Genomic DNA, 18,710 nt, shown 5'->3' on the forward strand with positions numbered 1-18,710 from the left:
AATGGTCAAACCCGTGGGAAATAGTAGTATGCTTTCTGAACAATCAATTAAGGTAACAAACTGCAGACTAAACAGTCGGCCGATAGTTGCCCATATGTTTTTATGGGTTCCGTACCCAAAGGGTAAAACGGGACCCTATTGTTTTCGCTCCTCTGTCCGTCCGTCCGTCCGTCTGTCTCCAGGCTGTATCTCATGAAGCGTGATAGTTAGAGAGCTGAAATTTTCACAGATAATGTATTTACTATTGCCACTATAACAACAAATACTGAAAACTAGAATTCCATAAATATTTTGGGGGGCTCCCATACAACTAACGTGATTGTTTTGTCCGTTTTATAAATAATGGTACGGAACCCTTCGTGCGCGAATCTGAGTCGCACTTGTCCGGTTTTTTCTTTCTTAGCCCTAACAGCCCCTAACCTAAGAAAAGATAGATAGATTGCCTGAAAGATGACATGAATAAGAAGGGAGTGTGTGTCAGTATGACGAGTGACTGGGTAGAATGGAAGAAAGTGACATATTGTGCCGACCCCAAATAAAATTGGGAACAGGGCAGGAGGAAGAAGTTACTGCGCTTACTGTCCCACTGCTGGGCTAAGGTCTCCCCATTTTGTCTCCACACCTGGAAAAATCGAAGGATCAGGTCATCTTTTCCGGGACTTTCCTCGTCTGCAGTGGCTGATTGTGGTATCCACTCGGTGACAATGTCGGCCCACCTGTCTGACCCGATGTTTGGCATATTTCTTTATGAAATTCTTGATTCCAATCAAAGTTCTCAGTCAGTCTGATGCCGGCTAAATACCTGATCTTTGCAATGCTTACTACCATTCATCTTCATACTGATTTATGAGCCCAAACAAACTACCGGTCGACTAAAAGTTTGCTGTGTGCGGGTCAGTCGATCAAGTAATGACAGACTTATAACAAATTAGATTTTTTTCCCCTGGGGTCGCTTATGTCTTAAACCCATAAAATATAATAAACTAGCTTCTGCCCGTGGTTTCAACCTCGTCCCGTGGGAACTACTACCTGTACCGAGATAAAATATAGCCTATGTTATTTGGGAAGAGTGTAGCTTTCCAACAGTGAAAGAATTTTTCAAATCGGTTCAGTAGTTATGAGGCGTTATGAGTACAAAGAAATAAAACACTTTTTCCTCTTTATTATACTATCGGCATCGCTTATTTCTTAACCTCATAGAATATAAACCACTGAAGGTACTATTTCCCTGTATGTTCTGTCCCGGCCGTCATTTGAACATCTTTGGCAGTCGTTACGGGTAGTCAGAAGCCACTATGCCTGACAACCAGTCTTACCAAGGACTGCCTACCTATCGGGGAGTCACTCCATGTGGCACACTGGTACTCAGCTGCATCCGTTTAGACTGGAAGCCGACCCCAACATATTTAGGGAAAAGGCTATTCAAATAATAGGTTATGTCTCCGCGACTCGATCACTACTGAGCGCTCCCAGCTTACACATACAAACACAATGCCTGTATATTTACCCACACAAATACAAAATTCTTTTTCCCTTAGATTTCACACATTTATATCCAGTTTACACTCGGGACCGACTTGAATAATCAAGTAACAAATGGTGGATTAAAAATGTATGTAATCTTACCTTACGGGAACTTACAGAGTTGAGGTAAATCGATGCGGTGTTAGGAAACTTACTAGAAACGGCCCCTGACTTACTATAGTTGAATATGTTAACTTCTTTACTGATGATCCTCCTAGCCGATTAGCGGCAACGGCGGCTGTTCTCATGCAAGGAGATCAGCCAACTGCGCAGAACATATTATAGTGCACAAGCATTTATTTATTTATTTATTTCTTTATTTGAATCAGGCATCTAAGGCCCATAGAAAAATACAATACACAAATATTGCATTCATCATATTTCATTAATACATTTGCGCAGACACAGGTGCACTCACTATTCTTTCACTCTCATAGCGCGATGGGACGGCAGTCCGACACGACCGGAGAGAGATCAGGCGCAGGACCGACATTAACGTGCTCTCCGATGCACGGGTGACTTCTTTATTAATAGTACTAGCTTCTGCCCGCGACTTCGTACGCGGATCCTGTCCCTTATGCCAGCGACTATGGGGTCAGCAAAATCAAAGATCTTAATCGTCTGATATTGAATTTTAAGAGCCCGTTGACTTGAAAACAACGGAATACGCATTAGAAACGTTACATATATTTAATTTTTGTACTTCAACGGCAAAAGCACAGCAGACTAAACAAAACGCTGAGAACTGAACCGCAATAGACGCGACCATAGGGATAAAAGTAGTGATTCTAATTAGTCCGCATTTAAGTTGTGTGTGGCAAAAATATTACACGTATTATTACGTAAAAAACATTAAATAGATAACAAAGTCGTGGTGACTTAGTGGAAGTCGTGGTGGTTTATAGGGTAGAGAACGTTTTTGATTCCAGGTCTGGCAAGTACCTGCCAATGCAACTTTTCTAAGTTCGTATGTACTTTCTACGTATATTTTGGATACCAATGACCGTTATTTGGAAGGCATGTTAAACTGTAGGTTCCGGCTGTCATTGAACATTCTTGGCAGTCGTTATGGGTAGTCAGACCAGTAAGTCTGACCAGTTTTACCAAGTGGTGTTGGGTTGAGCGGGTAACCGGGTTGTGGAGGTCAGATAGGCAGTCGCTCCTTGTAAAACACTGGTACTCAGTTGCATCGTGACTGGAAGTCGACTCTAACATAATTGGGATAAAGGCTCTTGAGATAATAACGACAATAATAATGAGCTATAAGCACCGCAGGACATCTGAGGCTGATGACGGGGAGTGGCTACCCCGCGGGGCTATATATACTGAGTTCTCCAGGGAGAGCATACTGCCCCCATCTCCGGCCGGTCGGAGTGAACCATGACGGGGGTAGGTCTCAAGCCTCTGGCTTGGCTTAGCCGTCCAGAGTGGAGTCGCTAGAGCAGGGTTAGTAGCCCTGCTCGGAGGATGCCTCGTGGTAAGTGACCCACAGGGAGCGCGTAATCTGCGTTTAAAATCCGCCGAGGTATTCTCACACTTCAGCCGCTCATGTCCCTGTTGCCCTCTTGTTGCTATTCAGTGACTGATCTGTACAGTAAGTGAGCTGGCGAAGTCTCCACCTGCAATTTTTACATGTATCTAATACATTGTGATCGGCAGGTGCCATAGTTCCCGTAGTTTCCCCATTCCTAGTCCATTAGCATCCCATCACAATAGCCCAAGTAGTTTTCATCCACAGTTAGCAATGGTATAGCACAGAACCGGGGATTGTCTTTTTTTAACGACGTCCACCGGGGATTGTCCTTGAGTTCATATTTCTATAGTGTATAAAGGGATAATCGTCGGTTTTGTGTCACCATACCTATTTCATAACATTCGTTTCTATACATTTCAAGTGTAGTATTGCTCTTGAAGTTCCACATCAGGTGTTCCAGATCTTCGATGTATATACGTCAATAGAGAGTGCTTATTAGATTGAACCACTTTTGCAAAAACGTCATATCTTTATATGCTATAGTATAGCTGGGCTCCTGGGGTTCCACATCAGGTGTTTTACATCTTCAATTTTTATAAGTCAACAGAGAGTGCTTATCAGATTGAACAACTTTTGCTAAAACGTCACACCTCTATATGCTATAGTCTAGCTGGGCCCCTGGAGTTCCACATCAGGTGTTTTAGATCTTCAATTTGTATAAGTCAATAGAAAGTGCTTATCAAGTTGAACAATTTTTGCTAAAACGTCATACCTGTATATGGTACAGAGAAGCTGGGCTCTTGGGGTTCCACATCAGGTGTTCCAGATCTTAAAATTTATTATCTCAGCTGAAAATGCTCATCACATGAAACAATTTTTGCTATGGCACCATTTTGGTATCTCTTATAGTTTTGTTGGTCTGTTGGTGTTCTGCATTAGGTCTTCAAGTTTCGAAGATAAATTATAGCCTATATGTTGACCAGGCTTAATACTGATACAACAAAGAAAAAATCATTGAAATCCGTCCAGTAGTTCCGAAGATTAGCGTGTACAAACAAACAGACATACAGACATACAGACATACAGACAGAATTTTTTTTTTGGATTTGTGCTCCATTACTGTTTCTAAACCCCACCCAATTAATATTTTTTTAATATATTCAATGTACAGACACAGTTTTTTTACAGATTTATTATATGTATAGATAAAGAGGAAATAACACTGGTACTCAGCTGGTTACACTGAAAGCCAACCCCAGTCGGGAACAGGCTGGGCAGGTGATGATTATAGAGGAAACATTTTTTTTATTGGTTTGTTTTACTTTAAAGGCTCTGCGGCTATTGAACCGCATTGAAAAATAAAGAAAAAAAAAATTTTTAATGAAATGAAATCGTTTATTTTGCAAGTTGGACATTACATCACTTTTACACGTCATTTTAAGAACGCTGAGGCCGGCATTTCCTAACTGACTGCTCCCTGAGAAGAAACGCCGAAACAAACTCAAGGGTCATAGTCTTTTAAAGTCCAAACATGTTACTGATAATGCAGATATATGTTCTGTTATTGATTCTGAACCACCAGTCATTTTTGCGCACTGCTTAAAATTCATTCCTGGAATACATTTTCTATGTCATCAAGCAAAAACGTCTAAGTCCACTGAGCTACAATTTGGCCCAGAGATAGGTACACTCTAGAGCCGAACATAGACCATTTTGCCTGGGGCCCGATTCTTCTAATTTTACTTAAGCGACATACGATTCACATTCGACTGAGATCCAATCACGACTCAATTACGATTGAAGCGTATGTGGCATTCCGCTTACCAGTAGTTCCTGAGTTTACCGCGCCCAAAGTTCAGCTTCATAATATTAGATCTATGGAATACAAACTGCGGTTAGGTACTCTTGAGACAGTTTACAACGCAATTAAACTAATTATGCAAAGATTAAGTCCCTTTGAATATTAACAGCCTTATTAATTACCTGGCTTCATCCCCAGGTTTCACTCGTATCCCGGGGGAACCTTTAATCTAGGGCCCGACTCTCCTAAGTTAATAATGTCAAAATTGAATCGCAATAGCAGTTTTAACCATATCGGGCATTCTGCTTCTAATATAAGACCAATCGCATTCCAACGACATTCGATTGGTTTGCGATTGGTCTGCCATTTTGGTGATTTTGGTCTATACGGTAGTTTGCTCTACAATCATCTTAAATATCATATTCATATTACAATCGTAAATAATTTGCAGAAAATATGATTCATTATTGAATGACAGAAAGGTTAAAAACGTTTACTAAAAGAAAAAATAGCTGAATGTCACATACGCTTCAATCGTTATTGGGTCGGGATTGGATCTCAGTCGGATGTGAATCGTATGTCGCTTAAGTAAAATTTGTAGAATCGTGCCCTCAGTCAAAAACAATGTAGCGTTGAAATTTCTCCTACAATAACACTGGTAGATATTTCTGCAACTTTGTTTATGTGTTCGTAAAACGTATTTACATGTCAATCATTTGGTTATGACTGGATTATCTTTAGCTTGTCTATAACTCAATAACAGTGGCTCGTGGCTAAGTAACAACCCCACAATTCGATCGATCATCATTCATATGTGGCTCCGTGGAAGAACGAGCGTCTTCTTCTTCGAGTGAGCTGCAGGTTTAATCACCTAACAAGCCCTAGTGTCAGAGTTTTCTCAAATCCGCCTGACGGGCTCTGACGCGGAATTGTATTAATGACTGCTACTGAGTAGCATTCAGGGACGCCGGCTTTAAGTGTCCTCCCAGTCACAAGAGTGTAACACCACCAACGTCCAGACTCCGGGCTGCTTTGTGAAATTTTCTAAAACCCAGAATAGCAATTTCGGCTAGACCCGGGAACTCGAACTCGAGACCTCGTGCTCAGCAGTCGCGCTTTTGAGAAGGTAGACAACCGTCTTGTCATGACGAATTTCTTCGTGTTTCGGAAGACACGTTAAATTCAATTTGTAGCCAATTTAGTCTCGGCTGTCATTTGGCAGTCGTTACGGGCAGTCACTAGTCAGAAGCCAGTTTAATCAAGCGGTGTCGGATTGCCCGAGTAACTAGGTTGAGGTCTGATAGGCATTCACTCCTTGTAAAAATCTGGTACTCAGCCGTACCCGGTTATACTGGAAGCCGACCCCAACATAGTTGGGAAAAGGCTCGGAAAATGATGAATGATGATAAAAGCGCGAATGCACAACCAAATGCGTTTGTAAATAATTATAAAAGCGTGTCTTTCTAGTGTTTACTAGACTATTGTGACACAAACATCTGTATACGAGTTGGTAATGAGAAAAACAGTAATACATCAGGGGCGCGATTCTACTACCTACTTATTTACTACTTAAACGACATACAATTCACATCCGACTGAGATCCAATTACAACTCAATTACAATTGAAGCGTACCTATGTGGCATTCCGCTATTTTTTTAAACAAACGTTTTTATCAATTTCTGTGATTCAATAATAATGAATCATATTGTCTGCAAATTATTTACTATTGCAATATGATTGTAGAGCAAACTACCGTATAGACCAAATGGCAGACCAATCGCAAATCAATCAAATATCATTGGAATACGATTGATCTTATATTAGTAGCAAAATGCCCGCTAAGGTTAAAACTGCTATTGCGATTCAATTTTTATTCAAGTTTGACATTATTAACTTAGAGAATCGGGCCCCTGTTTGCTGTCATTTTAAAGTTCGTTATAACTGAGCTATACTGAAAACCAAGAAATCGGGTCAGCTGAAAAGATTAGAATATTTTTGGTATTAGCTACAAATAACTTTGTAGCGATAGCTTTGGACTAGTTACTGACTTAAACAAAGTTAAAGTGTACGAAAACACAACACAATTAATCAAAATAAAATCCCGCGCAATATTACACCACAGATTATACACTTATACGAAAACTCCGCCAAAACTATTAAAACCTCTTTACAGACCCAAATTGAATTAGTATGCAAACTCCTTGGTTGGCAATTGGCATCTTGCCAAGATGTCGCCTTTAATATCAATGATAAAGTATTTACAAATACATACTTACTAATGTGTGTACGAAAATGTCGGACTTGTTTTTCCAACACTAAGTCTTCATCTGCATAGCCTTTTTCCAACTATGTTAGTTGGAAAACTAACCCTGATCTCTTTCCGGTGGTGTCGGATTGCCGTCCCATCGGGTTATGAGAGTGAAGGAATAGTGAGTGCACCTGTATCTGCGCAAATGCTTGTGCACTATAATATGTCCTGCGCAGCTGGCTGATCTCCTTAAATGAGAACAGCCGCCGTGGCTGAAATCGGCCGTGGACGCCATTAGTTGGAAAAAGGCTGTGCGGATCGGGTTAGAGAGGCTAGAGAGGAGTCGGTTTCCATTCTAACTGGATGCAGCTCAATACCAGTGTGCCACAAGGAGCAACTGTCTATCTGACCATCTCAACCCATGAAATGCAACTTTTCTAGGTTTGTATGTACTTTCTATGAGTATCTTGGACACCAATGACTGTGTTTCTCTCACGATAAACTGTAAGCCCCGGCTGTCATTGAACGTCTTTGACAGTCGTTACGGGTAGTCAGAAGCCAGTAAGTCTGACAGCCAGTTTTACCTAGGTTTATTGGGTTGATCCTGTAACTGGGTTGAAGACGTCAGACAGGCAGTCGCTCCATGTGGCGCACTGGTACTCAGCTGCATCTGGTTAGGAAAAGGCTCGGGAGATGATGAGTTTTGTCAAGGGCTATAGATTGGCTTCTATTGATCTTCAGTTAAACATACATTCGACGACCTCGATGGCGCAATGGTCACCATGCCGGACTGCCGAACCTGAGGTCCCGGGTTCGATTCCTGGTTCGGTCGACATTTGTGTGATGAGCATGCTTGTTGGCCGTGGTCTGGGTGTTCCAATATGTAGCTATATGTAGTTTATCAGTTGTTTGCGCACCCATAACACAAGTTAATTAATAACTTAGCATGGGGCTAACCGACCGTGTGTGAAAAGGTGTCCCGACATTATACATGTGTATTTGAGATGTAACAAACAACAAATTTTACTCTTTACATAGTTCGCAGCGTGCCAAGATATTCATATTTCACACACTCGTAAAAATAACAACTACACTCGCGAGCAATGAAAATGGGCTAGTCAGAGAGGTGTTTATTTTCTCATAACTACATATGCTTATTCTTATTTTGCTTTTCGATTACGTAGGTCCTTTCTTATTTATAAAAAAAGCCCCATTTTTTTTATAAAACCAAAAAAGCACGTTGGTAAATGGGAGCCACCTGAAAAAATATTTTATTCTAGTTTTCAATATTATATATGTATACCTATTTATAGTGATAGCTACAACAGAAATTTATCATCAGTAATCATTTCAACTGTCTATCACGATTCACCAGATACAGCCTGGTAGCAGACACGCAGCTAAGTCTTAGAAATAGGGTCTCGTTTTCCCTTTGGGTAAGGAACCCTAAAAAGCCAGATAATTAATATAGTTATAGACTACTTTCATCATCAGCCTTTTTATCGTCCCACTGCTGGGCTGCGGCCTCCTCTCACACTGAGAAGCATTGAGCGATAATCACCACGCTTGCTCAATGCGGGCTGATGATTTCAGACCTTATAGTCCAGGTTTCTTCGAGATATTTTCTTTAACCATCAGTCATTGGTGTTTAAGATATTCTTAGAAAGTACATACAAACTTAGAAAAGTTGCACTGGACTGATCGAATCCCAGCTCATACTTGAGAGGTTGGTGCTTTACCCACTAGGCCAGCTAGTCCCAGAAATATACTGACAGACAGACATACACAAGAACTGCATATTTTGACTGAATCTTTTAAGAAATATTCCAACTGGATTTAAGTAATATGTATTATTGTTTTCACTAAGATTAGTTTTAGGAACTACTGCCAAAACATTTGTAAGCACTAGCTTCTGCTACCGGATCTACCCGCGTTTATGGGAAAATACTTTGTGTAACGGGATAAAATATAGCCAACTAGCTTCCGCCCGCAGCTTCGCCCGCGTACATTTCGGTTATATCGCGTTTCCAAGAGAACTCTTCAAAAGTCCGGGATAAAAACTATCCTATTTTCTTTCTCAAGGTCAACTTTATCTCTGTACCAAATTTTATTAAAATCGTGTACTGGTTTAGACGTGAAAGCGTAACAGACAGACAGACAGAGTTACTTTTCGCATTTATAATATTAGTAGGGATTAGTATAAGTATAGATTTAACACCTTTCTAAAAGTAAACGTAACTTTTATAGCATTTTTATACATTTTACGACAGCTTTGAAGTTTTATATGTATATAATTCCAGTTTGTTTATATTAGATAATGTATACCTGAACATTCTTACTCTTAATATCATAGGTATGTACTAGCTATATTTCTCGGTTTTACCTGCAAAAGTATTTCTGTCTATCTTCGTTCACCAAAACTACTGAACTGATTTAAAGTCCTAATAAATTTTATTTTCTTTTAAAATGATTGTCCATGGAGTTTCTTGTCGGTTCTTTTCCATGAGACCAACCCTTTGGAACCCAGCAATAGTTTGACGTTTCGAAAGAGCTTTTATGGGCCTATTTGAAATAAAAAAAGTTAAGCAACGCTTGGTGCGGTCGGTCCGTGGATGGGTAACCATCTTGTCATGATGAGTTCTTCCGTGTTTCGGAAGACACGATAAATTAGTGGGTCCCAGCTGTCATTTGAACATCTTTGGCAATGACCTTTCGTTTACTACCCCAGTCAGAAGCCAGAAACTGAAAAACTGACAATAGTCTTACAAAGGGGTATCAGGTAGCCCGCGTAACTGGGTTGAGGAGATCAGATGGGCAGTCGCTCCTTGTAAAACACTGGTACTCAGCTACCGAACCAGTCGAAATCCGCCTTGGACGTGTTATATAGTCTCTTATATAATCTAATGTTATATCATTCGTTTTAATGCCAATAATACGATATCTTACAGTTAGCTTATAATTTCAAACTAAACAGTAACCAGACTCCCCACTTGACATTCATAATATAAAAATATATTCTTTTAACTACTTGGCTAGTTTTGAGTACGCTGTAGCTTTTATATTTTTATCCCACACCGGGATAGAATGCCTTATTCCTAGCTAGATTATAAGTATCATCGTCTGTCTAACCGTTTCCCCAACTATGTTGGGGTCGGCTTCCAGTCTAACCGGATGCAGCTGAGTACCAGTGCTTTACAAGGAGCGACTGCGCTATCTGACCCCCTCAACCCTAACCCGGGCAACCCAATACCCCTTAATTAGACTGGTGTCAGACTTACTGGCTTCTGATTACCCGTAACGACTGCCAAGGATGTTCAATGACAGCCGGGACCTACAGTTTAACGTGCCATCCGAAACACAAACATTGGTGATAGCATACAATGTTAAATTCCTATCTCTGGGAACCAAAACCACAGATAGAATATTGGAACGGCAGTTAGTTACAATATGTAATTATCTAGCTATTACATACATTATACGGGTGGTCGACCACAATGCTATATTGGCAAAATCTATATCTATCTATGTTGCAGTGAAACTATGACAGATACTAGACGTTTCTAGAAATGTTCAAAGATATATAATATGAGTCACATGTTGGTGAATAATAATTGAGCTATGAGAGTGAAAGAATAGTGAGATGGATTGCCTGAAAGATGACATGAATAGGAAGGGAGTGAGTGTCAGTGTGACGAGTGACAGGCGAAAATGGAAGAAAATGACATATTGCGCCGACCCCAAGTAAAATTGGGAACAGGGCAGGAGGAAGAAGAAGAAAGTGAAAGAATAGTGAGTGCTCCGGTTCCAAGCAAATGCGCCTGCACTATAATAATATGTCTTGCTCAGCTGACTGATCTCTTTAAACTTTAAAGAATAGCCCGAAATATATGTGAAGTACATACTTTCTCTAGCCCCTTACAAACTACTGCCCGTACCGGGATAAAATATTGCTTTGTTATTTAGGAAGAGAGTAAAGAGTTCCCAACAGAAAAAGAAGTTTTCGGGTCGGTCAGTTCAGTAGTTCGAAGCCTTTAGAGTGCAAACAAACAGACAAAAACATGATTCCTGTTTATTATAGTATTAGTAACATGACTGTACGTAGGTGTTTTAAAATATACATAGTTTTGTGTATTGCCTGCGACACTGCAACGCTCTATTTAACCACAAATGTATGATACGATCTGACTGCGACATAATTACTGGGGTAGATTACTGATTACTGATCATATACATGTATTAAAGCTCTATTTTATTTGCCTGACATTTCAATAGTTGGTGAGCAAAGCAACTTTCTGTCAGAAATGAAATGAAATCGTTTATATTACACACTTTTACACGTCATTTTAAGAACGCTGTCGGTCGCTGCTGGGTCGGCATTTCCTGACTGATCCCTGAGAAGAAACGCCGAAACAAACTCAAGGGTCATAGTCTTTTTTGAAGTCCAAACATGTTACGAATCAAATAATAGGTATTGTGTGAGTGTCACCATGTAGTGTCAGTTGCACAAAGCTTCATTAAAGTTAAAGCTTCATTAAATCTATTGCTGTCACTTTTTATCTTGTTAACAAAGTAAGAGTCAGCAATAGATTTAAAGAAGCATTAACTTTAATGGAGCTTTGTGCAACTGACGGTGTGTCTGTTAGAGTTAAAGTTAGGTTTAACTACCTATATTAGTTATCACTACATACCTAGTATAAAACGATCGAACGTCGCTTTTTCTGCCTCTATGACCATTTGCACGCTTAAATCTTCAAAACTAAGCAACCGATTTTCATGCGGTTCTTTTTAATAGATAGAGTGATTAAAAAGGAAAGTTTATATTCCAGAAAATTCTTATACCTACTATTAAATAACTCATTTACAGAGGTAGCTATGTTATTGGGTTGAGGAGGTCAGATAGGGCAGTCGCTCCTTGTGGCACACTGGTACTCAGCTGCACCCGGTTAGACTGGAAGCCGACCCCTACATAGTTGGGAAAAGGGCTCGGAGGCTGACTTACAGAGGTAGCTATAAGTCTACTTTTTATACCGATACAAGAAGTAGTTTTCACAGGAATCGTAAAAAACAGTTAGTATTTATAAAACACATGTAGTTTCGTACTCGAACTATTGACCTTGAATTCAAAAATAACAATCGGAAAGCACTCAGAAACAAACGTAGAATGTTTTTAAAGATTTATTTATTGCATTCTACGATGTAATACGTACTGTCTGTGTCGACAGGGCTGTCAAAACATAAACACGGTTCTTGTCAAATAACTAGTTTTTGATCCCACTTTATATTCGTTATAGTTATCGGCACGAATCTTGAGCTCTGACCTTCACCTGCGCAGAAGTAATTTATTGGCTCCCTTTTGTGGTATGAAGTGAGGCGCGGGGGCGGGCTAAAGCGGTGATTGGCCCGCAGTGCATCGCGTCATAGCCGTCACTCGGGATTGGTTCTTTGCTTATAAATCACTTCTGCGCAGATGTAGGTCAGAGCTCAAGATTCGTGCCGATAACTATAATATAGTTTTATAAGCTTCTAATTGTCCACTACTTACATTACAAAGTAATATATTATCTGACGTAGTGACAAACTCCATGTACAAAAACAGGGGAGTCGGCTTCCAGTCTAACCGGATGCAGCTGAGTACCAGTGCTTTACAAGAAGCGACTGCCTATCTGACCTCCTCAACCCAGTTACCTGGGCAACTCGATACAACTTGGTTGGACTGGCGTCAGACTTACTGGCTTCTGACTACCTGCAACGACTGCCAAGGATGTTCAATGACAGCCGGGACCTACAGTTTAACGTGCCATCCGAAACACAGTCATTGGCGTCCAAGATATACTTAGAGAGTACATACAAACTTTGTAAAGTTGCATTGGTACTTGTAACTTGCCTGACCTGGAATCGAACCCACGCCCATATACTCGAGAGGTTGGCACTTTACCCACTAGGCCACCACGACTTCTCACCCACTCTACATTGGTGAACTGACTTTTTTTATACAATCATTAGCTTCCGCCCGCGGCTTCACCCGCGTAGAGTTCGGTTATATCGCGTCGCGTTTCCAAGAGAATTCTTCAAAAGTCCGGGGTAAAAACTATCCTATGTTCTTTCTCAAAGTCAACTCTATCTCTGTACCAAATTTTATCAAAATCAGTTCAGTGGTTTAGACGTCAAAACGTAACAGACGGACAGAGTTACTTCCGCATTTATAATATTAGTAGGGATTGGTTTAAAGCGAGGAATACATTCATGTGCGTGCGCACCCTACATTCACAAACAAGCAGTAGTATATTTATAGAGTAATGTCTATCTTATCTACGAATTTAGACTACAACTCTACACTTTTGTTATTTTGCAAACCTATGTCGTATTTCTTTGCGTTTTTAGACGACTGCGACGCAAAATGTGTTATCTATACTTTTTTGTTATTGTTTGCAGGCTTCAATAAAGGCTCCAAAACTATAAACCGATTTGAGAAATTTTTTCACTGCTACATAGGTGCTACACTCGCTTCTTGTATAGCACTGGTACTCAGCTGAATCCGGTTAGACTGGAAGCCGACCCCAACATGATTGGGAAAAAGGCTCGGAGGATGACATAGGTGCTACACTAAACTCTAATAACGTAGACTATATTTTAACCCGGTACGCGGGTGAAACAACGGGGAAACGGCTAGTGTTCATAAGCTCATGTACGATGGTGATTTTGTACGTTTGTGTTACTATTTACTTGGACCAAACACGAAGGTTGATTTGGATTACCTACTGATGTAAGTCATTTGGTGATACCTATGATTAAATTCGGTAAGGAATACTTATATTGAATTTACAAATAACTACCCTGCTTTCTGTGCTGCCTAATGTGTCCCAACACCAAAGTCCAACACATACGCAAAATAGAGGTTAAATCCCCAATATTGCTGTGCCCTAACGGGTTCCACAAATGTTTGTAAGCTTAAAGCAACACCTGTAAAAACTTGTGGAAAGCATAATTTACAAAAAATATTGTTGACTGAATTTCCCAAACCGGGACGTACCTGTTAAATGAGTTCTCATCTCCAAAATTTTTGAGTTCCTATTCTAGTCGAGCAACTGCACTAATCATTTGACAGGTCTGCACAAACGTCAGTTTGGTATCTGTCATTCTAATCCACTTATATTGTACCCATATTGTACCGGACTCAAGCAACCCAGTTACATCCTACCCCGGTCAGCTCCTAAACTATTCATGTGGCCTATTTCAAGCTGGGAACAGACCACTATAATATGCAGTGCAATAATAAGATTAATATCTGAAATAGCAACGTGACTTAGGAACTCCGTGGCTAAGTTAAAGTCGTCGATCGATCATAATAGCCCAAGATCCCAGGTCCCCCAAACCTTACTTATTTTCTGATGGATAAAACATCGAAAATCGGTTACGTAGTTTTGAAGATTTAAATCAAAATCAAAACTCATTTATTCAAACTTGGCTGCAAAACAGCACTTTTCGAACGTCAAAAAAAATATACAAAAGACAGCCCCCAAAACGCCCACCCTTCACCACTTCCTATGTGTTTTTGCTGGGAAGAAGAAGTGGCGCAACAAAGTCCCCAGCAACACATGTCTGTCTGTGGGTTAAAAGAACCTTTCAACAAAGTACAGTGAGTATATTGCAGTACCTATGCAATACGCAATATTGTCATAAAATAAAATTACATTTAGCGTACAAAGAGAGATGGGGACAGAAAAAGCTTCCTCTCGCGGCTTCGCCCGCATGGTGTGTTGACAAAAAGTAGCCTGTGTGTTAATCCAGGGTATCACCTGTCTACATATCAAACTTGAAACAAATCGGTCCAGTCGTTTTAGCGTGAAAGAATAACAAACATACATCCATACATTCTCACAAACTTTCATATTTAAATATTAAGTAGGATATGTGTGACGAGACTGATAATGTGTTTAACGACCCACAGCCAAAGGGCATTCTTTTTACTGGTCGGCCATAGAATATAATGAGCCTAGTTTACAAAACAACATACCTACACACCCATGCTATTTTCTTGACCTCCATAAACGAAATTTTCTTCAATATTTTTACGTTGAAAAGATGCTAATCTTGATATATGAGCTTCATGTGAGAAAATTTGTATTTTTTACGTTAAGCAGTAAAATGTACCTTGGTTATTTTTTATGGTAGTATGAAGGGGTTTTAGTAGAAAAGGGGTTATATGTTATTACTGGGGTTAAAAAAACAAATATTATTTTCGCTAAATTCAGGGTGTCCCTCGAAGTACTTATAAATAGGTTAATGGCCGTTCTCAATATTCTGTCTTTCTATTGATTTGCTTATTAAAATTAAAAAAAAAATAAAAATCATTCAGGCGAACTTGGCTGCAAGACAGCACGTTTTGAACGTCAGAAATTTACAATAGACAGCTCCCAAAACGCTCACCCTTCACCACATCCTATGTGTTTTTGCTGGGAAGAAGAACTAGCGCAACAAACTCCCCAGCAACACATGTCTGTCTGTAGGTTAGAAGAATATTGAACATTGTTTGATATTTTTTGTATACAATGTAATTTGTATTAGAGTTAGAGAAAGCAGTAAGCAAAACAACAGATAGTTAGAATATTTGAACGATTGTAAATGGAAAAGGAGTATGGACAGGATCATTGACCAACATTTTTACACCAGAATGTGGGTCCATGTCTAATTTTGGGAAGTTTGTTCCAAAACTTCTTCTTCCCAGCAAAAACATATAGGAAGTGGTGAAGGGTGGGCGTTTTGGGGGCTGTCTTTTGCGAATTTGACCTTCAAAAAGTGCTGATTTTCAGCCTATTTTGAATAAATTACTTTTTATATTACCTATCCTGTTTTTTTTTTTACAATTTCACACTCATCCTCCGAGCCTTTTTCCCAATCATGTTGGGGTCGGCTTCCAGTCTAAGCGGATTCAGCTAAGTACCAGTGCTTTACAAGAAGCTACTGCCTATCTGACCTCCTCAACCCAGTTACCCGGGCAACCCGATACCCCTTGGTTAGACTGGTATCAGACTTACTGGCTTCTGACTACCCGTAACGACTGCCAAGGATGTTCAATGACAGCCGGGACCTACAGATTAATGTGCTATAGGAAACACAGTCAATGGTGTCTAAGATATACTTAGAAAGTACATACAAACTTAGAAAAGTTGCATTGGTACTTGTCTGACCTAGGATCGAACCCGCGCCCTCATACTTGAGAGGTTGGTCCTTTACCTACTAGGCCACCACGACGACTACAATACTTACAATTTCAATATTGTGGTCAATAAAACAAACTGTTGCCATAACGAAAAATAAAACTGTAAAAAAAAATAAAGCAGTTTATAGGTACAAGAATTCTACTTACATGCAAAACTCATGTGCTCTCGGTTTCATAAAAAAAGGGTAAGATTTTACGATCGGATACATACATAGTGTAGTATTACGTAACACGTGTATGGGAATCCTTAATTGTGTGTGGCCTTGTTTTATTTATCTATGCCTTTTTTTATTGCGCGCCAAATTTGACAGCTGTCAAATTGGTATTTTGCTGTGACACTTCAAAAATGCTGTTGTCTCTTGAAAACTGACAACTACAACAAAAATTGACAACAACAATAATACATTATCTATGAAAATTTCAGCTCTCTAACTATCACGGTTCATGAGATACAGCCTGGTGACTGACGGACGGACGGACAGAAGAGCGAAAACAATACGTTCCCGTTTTACCCTTTGGATATGGAACCCAAAAATTGCAATCTTAAAGGGCCTTAAAGGTAGTTTCATAAGACCCACATCTCCTAATGCAGGCTATTGTGTACAAGGGTTCATGAGTCAGAGACCTGTTCTTAAGAGGTTCTTCAAAGTCAAGCGTTACTTTCAAATCGTGCTGAGTCAAATGTTTTAGGAGCCCTTGACGATAAGCATCGGTTAAGATCGGATGGGATATATGTATAAAATGTAAAAAGGTTTATTAGCAAAGGAAAGGAAGGAATATATGCATCTTGTGGTGGTTTGACTTTTTTTAACGACTTCAAAAATCATCAAAAGACTACTCTCGCTGTGGGTTTAGCAGCGGTGAGGGAGTGTCAGACTCTTACTGACTAAAAATCGTCGTGTTCCGTCGTAGGCCTTTTATGTACCAGGGCCGCGGTAACTCGCGCGAACAATCCCGCAGCCCCGACAGTAACGCCTGATTAGACGGAAAAATAATAATCCTTATTGTTTGAATGTTCTAAATTATTTTACTGTCAACTAACACTTTAAATTAATGCACTTGTTATTCTTGCAAACATGGACAAAACACGGAGCTCGCAATTTAATATGGATTCCGATATACAGAAGAACTCTCTAAGAAATGAATGATCACCAACTTTAGACTAAAACAGTTTATAATATCAGAATAACCTATATATTATAAGCTACTTTTTAAATGGGTACCTATGTACGTAAAGAAGTTCCCTAAGCAATCGAGTAAAACCACTGTCAGAAACTAGCGTAATAATATATCTTCAAACACGTTCATAATCCATTTAAAACAAACCACGTAAAAAGATAACGTCACATCACATTTTATTTATGCCCAAACCAGAGACTAGAGAGGTTATTTGCTACAATATGGCGGCGTTTCCCGCGCTTTCCCGCCATTACGACTGGTATTCACGGTACGATGTTTATCTATGTTCCGCTTAGAGCATATAACCTACTGGAACTGCCTTGGGTAGAAATTATGCTAAGATATCTGCCGATTATGGGATCTGAATCAACTTAAGAAATAGTGATTCCTTATTTATGTATTTTCTATATTTGTTTGGGAAAGCACGTTCAATTGATGGATCCCGGCTGGCATTTGAACATGTTTTTTCAGTCGGTACAGGTAGTCAGAAGCCAGTAAGTCTGATCGTCTTGCCAGGATATGAGTTGAGAAGGTTAGATAGGTAGTCGCTCCATGTGGCACGGTGATCTTTTTGTATGTTTGTTACGCGATTGCTCCGCCATATATTAATCAATCTTGATGATTCTTTTTTTGTGTGATAGGGTATACTTCCGATGTGGTCCCATTGTCATCATGTACGGATCTGATAATAACTATACTTCTATACTAATATGATAAAAATGTAACAAACGAAACTACTGAAAGTACTCCGAAACTACTGAACCGATTTGAAAAATTCTTTGACCGTTGAAAAGCTACACTTTTCCCGAGTAATATATATTTTATCTCGGCACAAGCAGTAGTTCCTACAGGATGCGGGTGAAACTGCGGGGAAATACCCAGTGTAGGATATAGAGGAAGGCAATGGCGTATCCAGTTGGTTAAGCAGTCTAAGTTGTTGCGGCTTCTAGATTATGGTAATGCAGTAGCATTTCATATTGCCTGCATTATTATTTGAGAATTTCAGCGCAGTTATTATTGCAGTACCTACCTACAATATATATTTGATTTGCGTGCAAATAATTTGTAATGTCGGTAAATTAAGGCAAGTTATTTAGAAACAAAATTACCTTATGATGGTGAAATTAAGGCTTACGTCCAATTTCTATAACTTATCTATCTTTGGATTTGCTTAAGCACTGGAGATAGGACTCTGATATCTAAAGTAATACTGAAAAATATGTTTTGATAGCGCTAATCTCAAGAAATACTGGACCGATTTC

The 18,710-nt window shown here is 39.6% G+C and overlaps 1 protein-coding gene across 1 annotated transcript in view; it reads left to right on the forward strand.

Moving 5' to 3' along the window:
* The window catches only part of LOC110381572 (Kv channel-interacting protein 1), a 64,296-nt gene that overhangs the window by 1,329 nt on the left and 44,257 nt on the right, over positions 1 to 18,710 (forward strand). The window lies entirely within an intron of this gene.

The sequence above is a fragment of the Helicoverpa armigera genome, chromosome 30, assembly GCF_030705265.1.
Source record: "Helicoverpa armigera isolate CAAS_96S chromosome 30, ASM3070526v1, whole genome shotgun sequence".
In the NCBI taxonomy this organism is placed as follows: domain Eukaryota; kingdom Metazoa; phylum Arthropoda; class Insecta; order Lepidoptera; family Noctuidae; genus Helicoverpa; species Helicoverpa armigera.